Raw genomic sequence first — 20031 nt, forward strand, 5'->3', positions numbered from 1 at the left:
ATTTAAGAATGAATGAGAGCATGTGTCTGCAGTTAATCTCTGTTCACATCATATAGTTGTAAGAGAAAAGACACGTTCGGTGAACATAAAGCACCTTGAAAGATAAAAAGCAGGCAGTTTGTTTATCTATTGCAAGGTAGAAATATATTTTATATTTTTACCTTGCAATTCCATATTTTATATCTCTTAAAGTATTTACAGGTACAGGGACAGGGTTTACAAGGTCATTTACAATAATTTGAAGTTCATCAATCTACAGTGAGAAATGATTCATAAGAGAAACATACTTGTCAGTTTTGTTACAGGAGGGAGCATCTCAGAATTCACTTGCAAATCAGACTGAGAACCTGAGAAGTTGTAAAAATTAATCCAAGAATTACATCTCTACAGGCATTAGCATGCTAAATGCTAAAGTTCATGACTGTACAATTAGAAAAAGACTGCACTATTATGGCTTCTTTGGTGGGGGTGTCAGGGCGAAAGCCTCTTTTCTGTAAAAACAGCACAGCAGCACAGCTTAGGTTTCCAAAGTTACATCTGAACAAACTAAAAGACGTCTGGAACAATGTCCTTTGGACAGATGAAACCAGAGTGGAGATGTTTGGTCATAATGCAGAATTTGGCTAAAACTAAACATAGTATATCAGCACAAACACATCACACCAGCTGTCGAGCACTTTGTTTGTTTTGCAGGAACAGCATCACTGAGTCAACCATAAATTCCCCTGTATACCAAAGTATTCTTGAGTCAAATGTGGGGCCATCTGTCGAATAGCTTTGCCCAAATTTGACCATGCAACAGGACAATGATCCCGAGCACACCAGCAAATCTCCAACAGAATGCATGAAAAAGGAAAGAATCAAGGTGTTGCAATGGCCCAGTAAACATCCAGACCTCAACCTGATTGAAATGCTGAGGTGGGACTAAAAGAAAGCTGTACATAAACAATCACCCACAAACCTCAAGTAATTGAAGCAAAGTTGTAAAAAAAATCCAGCTCCAGAAGTCCTCTACAACAATGTGAGAGACTGATAAAGTCATACAGAACATAGTAACTTGAAGTAACTTCAAGCTATTGATAATTTATTGAGTGAAGTCAGTCTTTTTCATATGACTGTACGGTATGTTTTTACAAATTCCATTTTTATATATATATATATATTTAACAAAATGCCAGATATTCTAATTCTATAGATACGAGTGTATGGTGACCGTTTGTATTTTTTTTTAGCATTTTATTGGTATGTGTACTGCATTGACACTAAAAAATAATCAATAGAAAATAACCAGATACGAGATGAATGTGTAAGTGATATTCTCTTTGGCACACATACACACACACACACACACACAAGCAGTGAGCTCACTCAACCCCCTGCCATGTTCTGATTTAAGAGTAAATGCAGCACCATGTTCCCCATAGCGATAGTGATGGGTAGCACTGTGACTGCTGCTGCGCACTCCTCGTCTCTCAACACCAAATTCAGGGTTTAACTGGGGTGGACTTGGGGGCAGTGATAGAGGGGAGTAGGGGAATCATAGGCTCTTCCATCATCTGGTTTACCTCTCAGCATCTCTCTGCCAGCTTCTCACTCTGAATAATGATGCTCTTCTCCCTCCCTCTGATTATACTCCCCACACAGTAACCAGCTGACAGACCACACATCTCCTCCTCTCCCCTGCAACACTCTGCCACTTATTCAGTGTTGTTTCTGCCCCTTGTCTCTGCGGCTTCCATTTTGTCCATTTCAGAGTTAATCTCAATCATATTGAAATACCTAACATATAATATGACCATCATCAGATAATAGAAGGTGGACAAGAGTTCAGAATAATCTTCCCCGTGATGTATTAAAAATGTATTATACGCACCTCACCAACGCAACTTGATGCTCCGCCTTGTGTTGCTTTTCCACAGCACTGCAACCAGCCTAACCCTCACACTCTCCTGCCTGAACCCTCGTCCCCTCCAGCAGTCGGGTTTTTACAAGAGATGGCTGTTTTGAACCTTTGTCTGGGCTCATTTTTAATTTATCAGCTGCTATTTGTATGAGGTAGAGGTAGGAGTTTGATTCTATTCCTGGTGTATAGCAGTGTCCAGCAGGTTTGTCAGTGATAGCTCTATTCTGTACTACCAAGTGTGTCCAAGTCTTCCGATGGAATCCAGGAGGGCCTGATTATCTTGCTTTCTCACTGCAGCCATAGGAAACTCACATACTTATTCCATGAGCTGTTAACTAATGGTTGATAGCTCCAGCTTGTTGCTACTTGTGTTTGTAAGTTTTGCTTAAAAATGTTAAATCCTTTTTAGTAACACACCTCATTGACACAAACACTTTTTCTTTGTTTAAGTGCTTTTCGTCTAACATTCCCACACGTTACATCAGAAATCAAATTGCAGTTAGTGTCTTTTACAAGGATGCAGACTGCAGAAGACAGGGACCGAACCAACAACCTTTCAGTTAGATAGATGACCTGCTCTACCACATGAACTAAAGCCACCAAGTGAGCAATGTTAAAGGATCATCTTTATGTTTTGTGTTACATTGTAACTCTTTGCATTAAAGATAATCATATATACTTGCTAAGCTTATGCTGTCCTTCATTGTCTGTATTTTCTTCATCCTATTATTTCCACATCTTAATCATGTCAGTTGATTGGTCTTAGGGCAGGGGTAATTGCAGCTTTATGTTGTAGAAACAGTTCTAACCAATTATCAAAAGTACAATAATTACTTTTTCTCCCTAAAACATCAGAGCCTCGTTTAAAATCTGTTTGTTTCAGCTTTATTAACAAAATGTGAGTGTTTTATGGTTTTTGAGAGTTGACTTCACATGATACTAAATATAATATGCTGACAAGATATTAAAAGCACATAGCTCCAGTCAAATAGCAGTACTCTCCTAGTTACAAATAACTAACTCATTATTTGGAAACTGAGACGATCTCTAATGTGAGAAATAACATTATGATTTTATTTCTTACCTCACTTGCACTATTACTTTCAAATATTAGCCAGTGGTATTTTTTTTACTGTTTATTACACAAATATCTCAGACTACGAAAATAAACAGCGATTTGGTTAATACTTCCTTATTCTTTCGTCCCTTTCTCTTCCCACACAGCCTTAAATGTAAAAAAAAAATGTGCCGTTTTCATCTTCTGATCAATGATTGAACGAAAGCCTTAAAACTTTGAGCTCCCTGTGAGTGTCTTTTGACTCGAGCCTTAGTGCGTATGCGTTTTTCTCCATGCTGTTACACTGCACTTTTGTGTATGTGGAAGCCGTTCGAAGCAGTTTGTATTGCACCCAGTAATTATAGAATGAATATACACTCATTATGGTAGGAACCGCGTTAACAAACTGTGAAGGGAAAAGACGCATTAAGTTAGGAAAATACAAAACAACAAATGACCACACAAATAACGCTGCTACGGCTCTTTATTCTGTTATTCAATGGAGCCATTTAAGTGTGAAAAACCAATTCAGTATGATTGGAGACTTAATTTTCCACTGTTATTTTATTTATAATGGAGTTTGGAAAAATGTTTTAACTTATATCACTATTGCAGTAACCTCTGAGAATGTTTGAAACGGCTTGCACTGAACAGCGTCCACAGCAATGTATGATTTATTTGTTTTTCTGGTTTTTGCCTATTTAAAGGCCTTATATGAATTAAATATACTGGACTTCAGGCACCATAAGGAGAGGGTAGGAAGGTGTTGGAAAGTCTGTAGTGTTTGGGACCCACAATCATCCTTTTGACTGCATCAGCACCTCCTGTTCAGCTTGTACTTCCTTATCCTTTTCATCACCTTCCTTCTCGAACACATCTTTTACTCTGGCTACAAATATTTTTTGATGATATTGCCCAATTTGATCATTCATAATTCTAGATTTTTCTGTGTTTTCCCTGATCAAATATCTTTTGGAAGTGTGTTTCCCTTGTCTCTAATAGAATTTAGAAATTTGACACTTTCTTAAGAAACCCAGGCTTATGTTGTATTGAGAAAGCCCTCTAATGACATGCACATAAAAAGAGCGGTCTGGAGCAGAAGGAAACATGTATAAAAAGGAAGGGTTATGTGTGCGATATTCATGAAATGAAGATTTGGAGGACAGCAGGCAGGAGTCACACTCTAACAAAGCTTTTTTCTGAAAGCATGACCTATAATCTGAAGCATTTGGGACGAAATGTCATCTCACATTGTCTCCTTATATACACATGACTGGCAATCGCTTTAACCGCAAGTGATGTATGCTGCAGAATTGAGTGATTTCATTTTAATCATTAATTAATGATTAACAAACATTCTTGAATATGCTTTTATTATAACTCGGCTGAATGAATGGTGTAGCTGCGTTCAGTACCACTATAAACAGAAAACAAGTGCTGGCAGTTGAATGTTCGAAGTGCGTCATTCAGTTCCAATTATAGTGTCAGAAGCCTGCGGGCAACAGTCATGTAAGAAAAGGAAAGTGATTTACAGCACCGATACAATGCAAAGTTGCGTCTCAGAGGGAAGATATGCAGACAGGGCCTGAGGCTGGATGACCCCAGGATTGGGTCATTAGATCCGAACCAGTCAGGGAAAATTTAACGGAACTAATAATGACGGAGCCTGCTGACCTCAAGCCCTCAGCCTTGCAAGCAAGAGCAAGAGAAATGACTTAGCTTTGACTCAAATGGTCAGCCATGGAGAATCTTTCTATGAACGAGCCAGCTTCCTAATGAGCAGCCTAATGAAGCACTGACAGGACTTTTGTCTTTCACTGTGCTGTTGTGCAGGCAGTGATCGTTTGTGACAGAGGGAGAAGATCCAATGACTCAGGGAGAGATTTGGCAAAAAAAATAAAAAATCTGTGATTTATTGAACAATAAACTTCTTTATCCTGGCATTGTTGTTGGTATTAAACAGCTCTCATGATGTGAAATCTGAGTCAATCACTGAAAATGATATATGCCTATCAGACAGGCACATTGTGCTATTGTCAAATGCAATGGAGTCATTCCCATCCCTGCTGACACTGTTGCTGTGCTCTGTTGTTACTGATCTAATTATCTGTTCCGAAAGCTTAACACTTTATGATTCGTCTCCCACCTTATCATTTTTTGGTCCTTTCCCCCTTTTGGTAGGTTGTGTGACTGTACCATTAAGTTTGTCTTTACTGGTTTAGATGTCACTAAGCATCTGTTGGATATCTGATGCACAGCATGGGTGCTTGCAGCCACAAATCAAGTTCCAGCAGGACTTAAAATAAATGGGGCTCAATCTAACCCGTGGAGAACACATTTAATATTTGCAGTGTTTGTTTGTTTGTCTGATGTTAAACAGCAGTGATAATTAGTACCAGTCATTGCTTTGATGGTTTCATTTAGTTTTTTTTTTTTCCAATTCAAATCGCAGCCTAATAGGAAAATGCCGTTTTCACCCTTTTTTTTTCCTCCCCTGTGATCGAAGCCAGCTCGCCAGGGTCCACATATTAAACCAAACTGAAAAAAAATCTGTCTTAAATTCTTCGTCAAATGCTCTAGGAGGGAAACATTTTTCTTTCCTATAATTGTTGCAGTCTTCCTCAACTGTGGGGTAGTTGGAGAGAAACGTTTGAGGTTTTTGACCACTGACGCTCTTAACACAGTGTGGAAGTTCTCTTAGCCTGTTAGCTGTGTTTGTACGGATCAAACAACAGAGTTTTTCTCCTTTTGTCTTTCTAGTCTGTGGCAGATGCCAGTAGGTTTAAACCACAAGCAGTCAGTACTCCTAGCCTCTCTTTTGTCATAGCGTGATGACCAGATGTCCCTGTTTCCCATGGCCTCTTTTTAACCACAAACTAAAATTAGTTTTTGCACAGCAAGAAAGACTGCCAGCTGATATCTCGATGATACTTTATGTTTTTTGACCGACAGAGAGGTCTGGCTTCTCGTGCTATTGTCTTCGTATCACTCTTTTTCGACTAGCTTCGTTAAAAAAAATAAATGACACGATGCTAGCATGTTGATTCCACAATAAATATCTTTTCAAGGCAGAGATTGAGGAAAAATAAGGAACAGAGTAAAGGAAATAGAAGATCAAAGTAAATACATCACTGCTAACGCTTTAACAACAACTGTTCAGCATGCATGAACCCCCGACTAGGTGCAACATGCTATTACATTTTTATGAAGTAACTCCAGACGTGTGGTATTTTACCTATAGAGTTTTCAAAATGAAAAAAAAAAGAGCAACAGCTTTTGCCTCCACTGAGTAAATCCCAGTAGGGTATGATGTTTAAAAGATAAAACTGAGAAATTGGGCATGCTTGTGATCATAGAAATAGCTTTCAAGATTAGGATGTTTATTGTGACATCGACTGCCTTTCCTTCAAGGCACAGTCCCGCTCACACACCGGGCACAGCTGTTGTCTCTCTGCCTGTATTGTCTGTTATTTGTATGTATACACAGTTATATTAGGGTTGATTGGCTATATATATGTGCATATAAATTCATTTGCCAAGAAATTGAGCTTTAGGCCAGGTCTGACAAAAAAGTGTCATTATCTTAGCGTTAGCGCCTGCCAACGCTTTGCCTCTCATTCATTTCACAGCTAGCCCGCTGACCCCAGAGGGGGAGCCAGATCATGTGGGCGAGAGCACAATCTGAAGAGAGGTCTCTTTATTTGTGATTCTACTGATTCCTTCTTCTTTCCCTTTTCTCTCCCCGCTAGCCCTCATCTTGTGCTCCCACATGGTATACCAAAATGAACAATGCCATTATTAGTTCTCATGCTAGCACTGAAAGTGCAAGGGAGAGATAACGAATTTAGATGATTCCAGACAGAAGGATCACCTACTAGCTGAGTCAAGAGTTGGTGCACAAGCACCAATGTGCTGATGTGTTAGCTATTTATTCTTTTGCACTCTTTTACTTTAAAAATCATGGTTGCCTCCATACAGCCTTACTCAAATTGGTTTATAAACTGAATCATCAAAAGAAAACACTATAAATGCATTCACACCAGCGGAAGAGCATCCTAAATGTGAGTGGACATACTCAGCGAGGCGAGTCTAGTGGAGTGATTGTCGCCAGAGTGTCAGCGGAGTAAGCGTGGGCAGGAATGAGAAAGGACAGGGCACAGCGGTGGCAGCCCTTTAAATCCAGCTGTGAAGTCTGAATCATTTGCTTTTTAATGGCAATCATAACTCATTGTGCAGTTGTAATGTGTTCCACATTAACAGTGTGGGAGCTGGCTGTGGTTCATCTGTGCCTAATGCTCTATAGCTACAGGCTAAGAGCTCTCATCAAACACTGTTCAACCATCATTTCCCCCTCTTAAAGTCTTTTGTTTACTTTGTGCACTCCTCACACCCACACTGCAACAAACTTTGAAAGGCCCGAGACTCCTCTCACGGTGTATGGTTTTTGCTTCAGGTCTCTTGAGATCATGGTTACCTATATATATAGCCATTAGGGGTTATATTTGCTCATTATTTTGTGAAAGCAGTGCAGGGAAGTCTCACTTGTCAGGAAGAAGAGCACCTTCTAATGCTAATGAGGTGATCCTGTGGCCATCTCTATAGGCCGTATCCCTCGAAGATGTCAGTCCAGGTATAAACCTTTATGCTTTTACTCTGGAGCCAACGTCTAGGAATAGAAGCAGCACAGGTGAGGCTTGGCAACCAGAAAATACAGAGAATTATGTTTGTGTCAAAGGTTTGATAGATAATGATAGATATGTCTGAATAGAGATATTGGCACACACAGATTGAGCTTTGACCTTGACGCTATGCGTACAGGAACACACGGGTGAAGACCTTTAAATACCCCCCCGCCTTCCATGCCCGCTATAGTAGGCATACTTTTTTCCCATCTCCACACACACAGATACAAAAATGTCATTATGTCTCTTTTACTTATTACAGCCATTAGTGGTGCTGGACACTTTCCATGATTTCAGTTTAATATATATTGAAACTGTTTGTGAAGACCATAGGTGGCGTGCAATGACACACACACATACATAACGGGTGAATAAAAATATGAAACAGATAAATAGAAATGCACATCTTCACTCTGACCATGTTTCACCCACAACAACCCCATTACCCATTTCATTCCTACCCCCAGGGGTTAAAGAACCACCCCTTCACTCTCTCCATGCTTGTTTGCCCGAAGCGTGCAAGGATTAGCTAAAGCGATTATCACAAGCTTTCGCAGTTTTGTGAAGATGAATCATGGTAATGTTACACAGAGAAGCGCCTCATGCATTTCTAAACCCCTCTACTTGGTTTGTGATTTCTAAACTCGTGAGGAGCCAGTTGGCTTTGCCTCACTGAGCCAGGTGCAGGTGAGTCAACTGTAGCCAAATTGGCTACTTATCACGAATACATATTTGAGTGCACACATGTTTGATCGCACACATCTCTCTTACTCACTCACATGATATACACCCCACAAAGATATATAGACATACTATACACCTACTCACAGCACCTACTCACTTTGATAAACTTAGATATTTTGCATTCTTTTACATTCTAGGCTTTTAAAACAAGATTAGAGCTTTGTCATGACATGTTTAACTCAATGTTAAATAGAGCTGTCACACACCCTGTGGGGACAACCTGCCTTTGGCAAGTTTTGACTTTGCTACAATGCCTTACATCACTAAAGCATGTTTGCCTAGAGGCTTTCTGACTCCTGGTTGCTGTATGTTTATGTTTAATCTTTTCTATTTAATGTGTGGTGTCCTCAAATGTCCACAATAAATACCACAAATCTTTTTCTGACCTACTTTATAGTTTGCAAAGGTGAAGCTTTGGGGCCTTTGTTCTAAATAGCTTTTTCCCCGTTTACCTCTGCCTGCTGCTCATACTTTCAGCTACACAGTAGCACCTCCACTGCAGATGGTGTGGTGTAATTGTGAAGGCCTTTTGCTGTTCTGCAGCCTCCTCCCCTCCACACCATCTTCCAGGCTGAACAGATGATTATGGCCTCTGGTTTCTTTCACTGGCCCAAAAGGCTCTAGAGGATGTTCTCATTAACAGGACTTGTCAGAGCAACCTGCTAGCGCTGCTAATTTTTATCCCTGTGCACACAAAACATGAGCAGACCACACAGAAATACACACACAGAAGTCACACTGATGAAAACTACACTTCCTTCCCTCTGATAGATACATCCCACATGCAGGACATGGCTATTCCAAAGCTCCAAGGTTTTAACCTGCTGGATTCCTGCATTAGAGATCACTCCAATGGAGGTTAATGACTAATTGCTTAGAGTGAAAAATTATATATAAATATTTGTTTCCAAAACATATGTGTTTGTGTATTCTGAAGCATTCGTTTTTTTGAGATAGCGAAGCGGGTGAGCTGCTGCACTGCTGTCTGTGTTTGTAACTCAGGGAGCCCTTCACTGCCTGCCTGATTCAGCCCTTAGCTTCGAAGTGTGTGTATGTGTGTGTTTGGGAGAGTGTGTAAGTGTTACCTGACAGACTCAGCATATCACTGTGAACCTTATCAACAGTTGCAGTAAAGCATTACTGTATTTCACACTTTTACCCAAAGAAGAGATATTTACACTGTTCAAATACATCACTCACACACATATGGACACGAAAAGACACTTAAACTCGCCGACTTTGTAATTCTTTGGGCTTTGCCCTGTTATTGTTCAGCAGCTTTAAATATATATTTAGACTCTTTTAAAACCTCAGTCTGGGGAACACTCATTCAGTAGTACTAAATAATGAAAAACATCATGTTACTATTGATAGTGTCTCTCTTCTTTAACTTGCTCTGTAGCGCTGTTTATATATATATATGCAATTCTTATGCACTTACACATTAGCAAGAAAGCTGTTTTTTACAGACTTAATTAATGATTCAGTGCAGTTGCACTCTGTATTATATTTAGAGGCAATGTTTTGTGAATAGAAAAAACATTTTATTTATAAAGGTTTTGATTCCAAACTCTTGTTTGAGGTTAGGTTTACACAATAACACAGTTTGGTTAATCTCCAAGGAAACTTTCATCTTTCCCTAACTGTAAATGTAAACATTTTTTTCTCAAGTCATACTGTTTTTCTATGAAGGTAGGCCACAATTGTTCCTTAATCTAAAAGAAGCGTGTGAGTGCCTAAACGAGAACAAAAAACCTGAATAATGCTATAGTCATGTTCATTACGAGTCTGCAATTTGCCAAATACATGAATTTACATCATTTCTTTTAAAAAGTTATGAATTTGCTGTAGCAGTACCTACAGAAAAGGCAAATCAGACAGAGTCACATCGACACAAACTGTACGCAGCATCTTTCCAAAGACAAGGATCTCAGGTCAGGTTTCTAAGAGTAACAGGTTTTTACACATTCATACTTCTTCTGCTGCAGTCACACTAGAGAAAATAGTGTCAAGAGGCATAGCACAAACAAAATTACTGCAACCATATGCAATAAACTTGCATTCTTATTGCCTTTGAAATGGTTGCCTCAAAGACGGGGACCAGCTCTATGACCGCTCGCAGTCAGTTGCCCTCTCCAGAGTGAATTTGGTGCCACAAGATGGCTATAAAACATCAATATGGACTCAGTCTGCTTTCAGTTTTGTGACTGAAAGGGGTCAAGTTGGTAATTACATGCAATCTGTTAGTCATAACACGGCAATTAACTGTGATAAGTTGGCAAAAATCGCACATCTGTTGCCGTTTGAATACACCGAAATTCACATGAACTACTTGCATTCAGAATCCAGCCAGAATCTTACAGAGGTTCAGAAACAGAAACATTAAAATAGAAACTGTAAACCCCCCACAAGTAGTGACTTAGTTGCTGCATATGGTTGTAAACTTTCTCTTATATCGGGATAAAACCAGAATACAACCAGTTGGCTACCAGTTGAGTCAAGTCCTCTATTACAAGGATATGCGTCACAGCACAAGCTGACTCAGAATATTGTGTAAAGCTAACTTAAAGCTCCGCGGTAACTCTTGACAATTGATGTTGTATTTCTGTAGCATTCACATTTTTCTTTTACTTGTTTTTGAAGTCATGTAACAGATTTGGCCATTTCTTGAACTTTTAGCTCAGCTCCAATCTCAGTGAAACTTCAGAACCACTAATTGCATGGGTCAACAATCGTAGTCCACCATCAGCCCCTGGATTTCAGGGATCACAGCCCGATGGCTATGTTTCAAGTGAAAAAAAGAAGTTATATAGCCTCTTACTTCTAAAAAAATGTGTTCCTTTATTCTCTATACAGATTGTGTAATTACATGTATGTTTTTCACGGTTTAAAGGCTAGAGGGAGTTCTCTGGTTAATGCTCTGACCTCTAAAATTGGAAAACAGAATCTTTTCTTAACGTTTTGATGGAGAGATGATGATTAGATTTGATAATACAGCCTGTATTTCCTCCAGCATTCGGGAAAAGCAATTTTGTGCTGTTTGCTTCCTTGGGGAAGCTTGAGAAAACAATATGAAAATGATTTCTTTTCTTTACAACAAGTATATTTGATGCTTGCAGGCAAACACCAAAATAAAAGCAAAGTTGAAGTCTCTGTTGTTGTTTTTTTATGTAGTTAGCTGCCCTTTTTATTGTAGTGGTATCTGCATTTGTCCTCATGTTTCCCTGTGTGACAGAAAATATGAAGAGATGCAGGCATTTTTTGAATTGGAACTGGGTATATATAAGATAGATATGAGGAATAGAGCCGACAAGACATACACACACACACACATAGTTGTGCTGACCTTGAGATTTCTTCAGTCTCTGTGGTTACAGAGGAAGGACCAAGAAGAGTTGGAATAAGGTGAACAAAATTAGAATGCAAAGCAAAAGCCAACAGACACCAAGTTGATGCCAACCGATGACAGCCGCTGTCACTCTCAGACAGACACTTGCCACACTTGCTTTATCTTATTTCAGCCTCCTGCAACTACATTCTTCTTGAAGACAAGCATGCAAATCCTTCACTCAGTCTGTCAACTGCACGCTTCTGTTACGACCTGCGGACAGACTGTATCAGATCTCTTGATGCAGGACTTTAGGTCTTGCAGTTGTAAATTGTGATACAAAATCTGGGCCAAGTCTCCAGGGAATGATAGCCTGTACTGTACACATCAAAACAATCATTGAATTTTGTTGGCTATCGATCCAGAAAACGCATTGTACCACAACCACAGAAAGACAGGGTAAAAGGCCAAGCGACTGCTGTGAAGGAATGACAAGAGTGCACGGGCATGAGCTGTGGTTTGCTGTGTAGCAAAAAGCCTGCTATTTGACTGTGTTAACTGCGGCTGTCTCTGTATCTCTGCTCCACCACAGCTTTATTTTGCTTTCCAGTATCCAGCATTGCAAAGAACGTTGAGAAAATGATGTGCTTACTTTCATTTTGCTGTTGCTTCCTCCGGTCTTTCCTAAGAGCAACTCCTTTTTTCTGCCTGATGCCTTCTTCCTTTTCAATACCTTCTGCCTTCATCACCCATAAGTCTATTCTTAATTGCCAAAAATGCTTGATTTTTCTCTCTTGCTTTTTTCGCTACCTTCCATTTCTAATATCTCACCACAAGCACACAATGCAGATCTGAGAAGCTGGGAATTAGGTCCTTAATAAAATGAAGCAAATGTGAGATTTTGTTTTTCATTATAGAGAAATGTACACTTGAGACGTAGCCTTATCTTTTTAACTACAAGACATGTTGTGGATTTTGAAATATTGCTTTTTCTGTGGAAGCCATTTTATTTATTGTGTGTTCCCATATATATTGTGTCTCTTCATTTTTTTTTAGTTGTACAAGCAGCAACACACTGTGATTGTTTGGAGTTCTCATAACAGGTCAAGAAACTGTTTAGTTAGTTTCCCTTGCTGGGAGAGATGCCTGAGAATTGCTAAAGGCTAATCAAGCACTTCTGTGCCAGTGTGCAGGAATACTAATCAGTCATTAGAGAGATGTTGATTAGTCAAAAACAATGTCTTTGTGGTTGCTATCTCTGTAAATATGTGTATGTAAATGTGTCCTTGTGCATTACTGATTTATTAGTCTAAGCAAATATGCACTTTAGCATAATATGCTGGCATAGTACAAATCAGAAGAACCCTCAAGATATATGTAGAACCGTCGCACAATTATAAATAATAACCCCCTTTGTTAAAGTCTGCATCACAGAGGCAGTTTTACTAAAAGTTCTCTCCTCTATAATTTAGCAAAATATTAACTAAGCCCTCAAAATATAACCCTCACTATGGCCCCGAACTATATGAAATTGATTGTTCATCTATACACTGTAAATCAAAAAGTGCAAATTTGATAGACAAAATCGAACTAGGGCAAATATATTCTCACTTTTTCAGTCTGTAATCAGTCAGTAGTGTGCAAACCAAGTCTCCAGCAGCTCAGATCAGCCTGTTAGCATTACTTGAATGCTTTCCATGACTAACCAGCTACAGTGGCAGCAGCACACCGTTGATTAGCCATCCAGCAGTTTCTCTGAAAACTGCTGAACAGGAAAAGGGGCTAGTTTAGATGGTCAAGGAGAACAGTTAATTAATTTTATGATATATTTTTCTTGGACTCATTCATCGTGAATTTTGGCTTCAAGCAAAATATATGCAAAAAGGGCCACTTTCATCCAAATGAAGTATTTATAGGAAATTGACTATACTTTATTGCAAGACGTTTTTTATAAACCATACTGAAAAACAAGTCAGCTAAATAATATGCATAAACAGCATCAAACTGCCCATGCACAGCCGCCTTTAATTGGTGTTTAACCTTTCCTGACAGAAAAGCTTTCCCCTCCTCGCTGTGTGACAAATTTACTCTGCAGTGTGCATCCCTATTCGCATATATCCATATCATAGTCACATAACCTTGTTATCTAGAAAGTTTGGATGCTGTATAAAGCTAAAAGAAACGTATAATTCAAACTATATGTTAATTATAAAAAGTAAGATATTAGAACAGCAGCAAAGAGACACAATGATGAACTGAGAGTTGTTGTTTTTTTGATTTGGGGGGGTTTGTTTAGTTGTTTTTTTTAACTCTTCATATTCGGTTTGATGTTTTTACCACTGTGTTGCATCACACTGTAGCCATTTGGTAATGAAGGACACCACCCACTGTTATAGTGAAAGTTAAATCTTTTCCTGCAATTGCTTCATAAAGACTCTAACCGTAACCCTGCTGCTCGAGATTTCTGTGTGTTATTTTCCCTTTCAGATGTTGGCAACAGGTGACAGTAATGTAAAATGTGCATGATAATGTTTTGCATCATCTTTCTTACATGAAACATGCCTCACCTGAAAAAGGCACCCTCTGATTGGCTGAATATGTTGCTCAAAATGCTCTATATGTAATTCAGCGTTAGTGCGTTAAACTTCAGATTTACAGCGTCTAATATGGTTACCATTTAACATTTTATTTATTTCATTTTTTTGTACTGCTTTTATTTATAGTTCACCTAGGATGACCCTTTTTTAATGATATTTATAGCGTTGTATTAAACGCTGTGTTTTTGTCCTCCCTTTCATGTAAGCCCTCCCTCGTTCTTTCAGTTAAATTGTAACAGCAAAAACAGAAGAGGTGTTTCGGGGTAAAGCTCTGTCTACAGCCTAATATCTCATGCTGACATTTTGGATTTTCACTCAGAGAAAGCGTAGCGGTGAAGTAAAGTGTATCAGTGTTCAACCAAACAAAACACAGAGTAAAGCTGCTTAATTTTACATAAGACACCACAGGCCATCCATATCAGGACACCCAAAACTCTACATTCACTTTATGGTAGACAGTTTGATGCAGTGGAACTGTGCTCTGTATAAGCAAGGCTTGGAAAGTTAAGAGAAACAACAAAGTTACATGACTGAAATTTAAAATGAGAACCTATCTCAGTGCTCGAAATGGAAATTAAAAGAACGGAAGTTCACTTTTTTTCCCCCTCATTTTCATACAGAATCAACACTACTCTATATATACTGATTTTACCGCCAAGATTTTTTTCCCTTGAAAATATGTACTTCCTCCCAACCAAAGACAGTCTCTTTCTTTGTAGGAGTTTGAGTGAAATAGTCTCACTCAGTGTTTTTGAATTTGCTATGCCTTTGTAGTCGCTAAATATGACTGCACTTCATTCTGTGAATTCCTCAGGTGCTTATGTACATAAAATTCTCTAAAAGCGTGAAACAGCCAGATTACTGAACCAACACAAGCGAGTTTGGAACGATTCATTAATACAACCAGGTTTGCTTTGATGAATTTTTGATTGATAAGTAGCAGCCAGTTTTGAGTAATTATTCACTTGTTCTTTGTACTGTGTGTTCATCATCTATTTCTTTTCATAAATAATAATAAAAAAAAAAAATTTTTAGTTTGATGTTTTCTGACAGCATTTTTTCTGAATGGCACAACACAGTTTGAAAAGAGTCTGTGTCCAGTGCATACTCTCTTTATTTTTGACTCCGTCTGCTTGTGCACTGTGAGCATTTTTTTATAGTAGGCGTTGGTCACTACCATCATCCTTTTGAAGGTTATTGTGAAGAATAGAGAGATGAGCCACTGTCCATGATTGGCATCAGTGAATCAGTCTCCCTGATGAGCTTCTAACATAGCTTTAAACAGCCTTCTATCACAAGTTTGTCCTCTTTTTATAATTTATCAGTAGTGGACAGTGGACCTGGCTCTGTTTAGTCAGCCACTGAGGGCCAAGCCCACTGTACAGCCCCACTCTACTCTGATTAGACTGCATACTCCCCGTGGAGACTGTGATCAGCGGCCAGACTCATCTCATCTCTTCATCCAACCTCTTTTCTATATTTCTGAGCTCCATTGCTCTCTCTTTGTCTCATGTTCACTCTCTTTCTCTCTTCTTTCATTCTATCCATTGATCCATCTGTCCCGATCTCTCGAGAGGCCAGCCCAATTAACCTGTTTAAACAGCCATCTGAGCATCCCATCCATTCCAATGTGGGTGTGTAACGGGGATCTAGTTCACTGAGCCAGGAGCCCAGTGCAGGCCTCCACCCACTGCCCTCCCCAGTTTCCAGCTCCACCTTACCTCCAAGTTCTTACTCCTTTTCTTCCTCATCGCCATTTTAGACATGTGGTTTCGTTTCTTCAACTGCGTGGCATCCAATGCAGTTTTTATATACCATACTCACTTTTGCTGTTTTTTCATTTCCATGTTTTTCCTGTACAGTTAATTTCACTGTCACAGTTATTGCCACCTCTACACATTCTTCATCCTTCCCTTCTCCCCTCCCCTCTCACCTTCTTATTGTCACTCCTCAGCTTTCTCCCTGTCCCCTGACTCCATCCCTTTCTCACTTCCCTTTCAACACTTGTCAGCTACTTCCTGCCAGGCTGTCCATAGAACACCACAAGAAGGTCACATCTCTTTTTTTGTGTTTCTCTCCTCCTTGTCCTTGTGTTATTGGAGTGAGATGGAAACTTTAATTAGAAAGGGGGGTGGGGTGGTAGTGGGGAGGGTTGGATGGTGATAACAACCAAGCAACGCACAAAGCTCCATTTACTGTCTTTCACTGTATCGTAATGGAGAAATCAATGATTATATTCCTTTCCTGTGTTGGAACGCACTGAGCATGGTAGAATTTGTAACATTTCAGGGGTTGACTGTCGACATCGACTAGACGGTGAAGAAATGCTGTGTTGGCTGTTTAAGACAGACACACTGGGGTGTCTGTCTTATTTGCCAGATCAATGCTCAAACGGAGCCTACTGCTTTAGACGACTTGTTAATGTGTAGCACTGTGCCGTTGGGCTTCAGTGCTTTGTTGCTGGCCAATTTTTATAATCTCTTTTATAGCGGTATTGACCCAAGTGAGTGAAAGGAGCTATGCTATGGAGGTCCGTGTGTGTGTGTGAGCATGCGTATGTTGATGGAGGGGTAAAATTGGCACTGTCTTTTCTTAACTGGTGCAAGAACAAGTCCCTCTGGGTACTCTATCCACACCCTGTCACTCTATTTCCAAATGGGTATGGGTGTAGTTAGTTTGGCTTGTCATTGCTAAGACATGCCAACACTGAGAAGATACAGGCTTACACATGCATAGGAATGATTTACTCTGACAGCACATGCACTACTATTACTACATACCTTACTGATTTTACTGAACATGAATTTCTGAGACGGTTTACAGCATTAAGGTGTTGTTGCTTTTAAAACATTAGGAATTTAAGATCTGGACTTCACAAGATGTTAGTGAGAGCTGTGGTTTGGAGATGGAAATATTAAGATTTGTGTTGGGAGTGACCAGGACGAACAAGATTAAAATATATATGCAGTGTGAGTATATCACAGGAACAGTTCAGGATGAGTGGCTAGGAGCTAAAGTTAGAGGCGAGGTTGAGATAGTTTGGACAGGAAGCATGGCTACATTGGATAAAGGACAATGGAGAGTGAGCAGACAGGCAGGATGAAAAGAGGAAAATGACAGAGAAGTAGAAGGAGTTGAGATGGAGACAGATGGCCCACTGTGAAGTAATTGTGGGTTGATTAATTAATAATTCATTCATTCATTCATATAGTTATTTACTGGTAAACAGACAGAAAACATGATATGTAAACTAGACAGATTACGATATTATCTAACCCTGTTTTCTAGCCTTACCGCATTAGTTGACTACAATTTGGTGTGAAGTGAACCCATTATTTCAGCATCACTCTCAGACCATGCAAAAGATGTTTACAAATATTTTCTTACTTTCACACTAAAAAAATCATCATAGCATGGTTAAGTTATTTAATGTCCAGTCAGTCACAGTTTCGGCAGATTAGCTGATCTCAACACCAGGGCTTAGCTGATGACCTTTTAAGCATCCAGCTGGCCAATCTCACATAGAAAACACTAACTGGGTTGCTTTAGCTTGTTATGTTTCTTGAACATCTGCAAGCCACTTTGCAACACATCTCCGCCACGGCTCCTTCTATCATGCTGTGTCTGAGTTAGTCAGTGTCAGATCTTTTGTCACTGATGCTTCCTCTTAATTTTGCTGGCTTTTGATGCAAAGATAGCGAGGTTCCAGGACAGAGCCATAATGCCAAATATAAATGACTACATATGGAAATAACAATCTTCTTTTGATGTCTGTGATCATGCCTAAAATGAAGACTGATACATTCAAAATTTATTTTTGATAGCAAATGCCTTTTAAGTGCTACAGAAGTGCATGCTTTCTTTAATATGGCTTGAAGCACCCCTTGCTGATTATCCCTTTTCTTAGTGGAAAGTATAAGCCTACAGGCCTGTGCCAACCATAACTGCAATATGGCTGCACTGCTGGCTGTGTGCCTAGTTTATAGAGAGAAGAGACAATAATTGGAGGACACAGAGAGAAGGGGCAACAGACCACCTGCTGCTTGTGTTTTTTTTTCAGATGTTCGAATGCTTCACAGATACAAGCACTTAGAAATATAATAAAGCATGCTTTGAATTTGAATTTTGACTTCTTCTCATTGTTAATATATTCAGGCAGTGTTCCAAAACTCTGTTTGCACAGACACATGTTTGCCAACTGGTGTGTTTGTTATCATCCCCATCCCCCAACCCCCAGATGTAATCTTTGGAAATCTGCAAAAAAAAATGATGGTAGAGAAGAAATGACACAGGGTTGGACAAAAAGAGAAAAGTGAATGAGATAAACTGAAAAGACAAGCAAGGCTTTTAGGGAGGGGTGAGGGTTGTTCGGCAATACAAAGAGAGCAATGGTCTGATGATATCCATGATCCAAAGCTTTGTTGCCTCTTGTATTGATGTAATCCATCTTCTATATCCTGCCTTTTTCTGTCTACACCAGGACTCTTGTGCAGCTCCTGATACACTCTGTGGACAGTATCGTTGAGAGGCTATTCCCTCTGACTGAGCTCTGAGTGGCCATCTGAACAACCGGCCTTAGAGAGGAGGGCACTGGCATGATCACAGGTGTTTTTAGGGCTAGACAACACAAAAAAAGCTGGATTTAATCATAGTTTACACCCTGTAATAGAAACCTTGTTTCAGCTATTGTAGTGGTTTGGGGGAGAGAGAAAGCCATGAGAAATCTGTGAGTAATGGCATTCAGCTTAAGGTTTCCTTGATATGTTATCTGGACTCTAATCCTTGAGTGGGAAGGCTACAGGTGCTGCGAGGGAGAAAGGAAGTGAGAACGAGAGACTGGTATGGGCTGTGCTCGCTAGTGACTCATCCTGTTATGAACTGCGCAAGAATTTCATTAGAGAGCAAACACAAGAGTGTCCTGGCAACTCTGAAAGCTCCATGGTGAACAGGTTTATGGTGCCATCTTAATTTAACAGAATATGAAGGACACAAACCTCTAGAGGCTTTCTGCATTAACATCCCTCAGATTACATTACGGTTTGTGTTTCCCGTCTCAGTGCAATGCTTTCTGTGTAGCGTAAGCTTCCTTTAATCTTTTTGCCTAATTGGTTAAACTGAATCATAGGTTTAATCAATATTTGGAAAGATGTTGATTTTGTCAGGGAAAGAAGGAGCAAATAAGGAGTGCTAACTGCACTGCAAAAATATTTTTATTTATAACGGCTACAAAAATTACATAACACTCAGGTCAGGTTGTTAGTTTTCTCCACACGCTTACACTGTATTCTCTAATGGAAACCGGTGGATGTGTGTAATAAAGCCTTAGAAAAACTACTGAAGCAATGCAAACCCTGTGATTTTCAGGAGTCTGTGAAATATGCTATCAAGCCAAGCCATATAGAAGGAGAAACTATTTAAATCCTCATTCAGCAGTTCCCCTACTGTACATTAGAGTAAGATAATGATGTGGCATACTCCACAGCGCTTTCTATATGTTGTATGTGCCTTCAGTTTATAATTGGAGAAAGAGAAGAAGTACAACTAAAGCCAAAAGCATAGTCTTTGTCAAAAAACTGACTATATGAGCAGATTAAATATAGAAGACAGAAGATTTAAAGGTTGTTTGTTGTCCTTATGTATGCTGTATTCTTCTTTGTAAGTCTAACAATAAACTAGCAGACATCTTTACATGCATCTTTATCAAATTCAGTTACAGCTTC

The 20031-nt window shown here is 39.4% G+C and overlaps 1 protein-coding gene across 1 annotated transcript in view; it reads left to right on the forward strand.

Moving 5' to 3' along the window:
• The window catches only part of LOC146494514 (cadherin-4-like), a 249844-nt gene that overhangs the window by 146818 nt on the left and 82995 nt on the right, over positions 1-20031 (forward strand). The window lies entirely within an intron of this gene.

This window comes from Neolamprologus multifasciatus, chromosome 20 (genome assembly GCF_963576455.1).
Source record: "Neolamprologus multifasciatus chromosome 20, fNeoMul1.2, whole genome shotgun sequence".
Taxonomy (NCBI): domain Eukaryota; kingdom Metazoa; phylum Chordata; class Actinopteri; order Cichliformes; family Cichlidae; genus Neolamprologus; species Neolamprologus multifasciatus.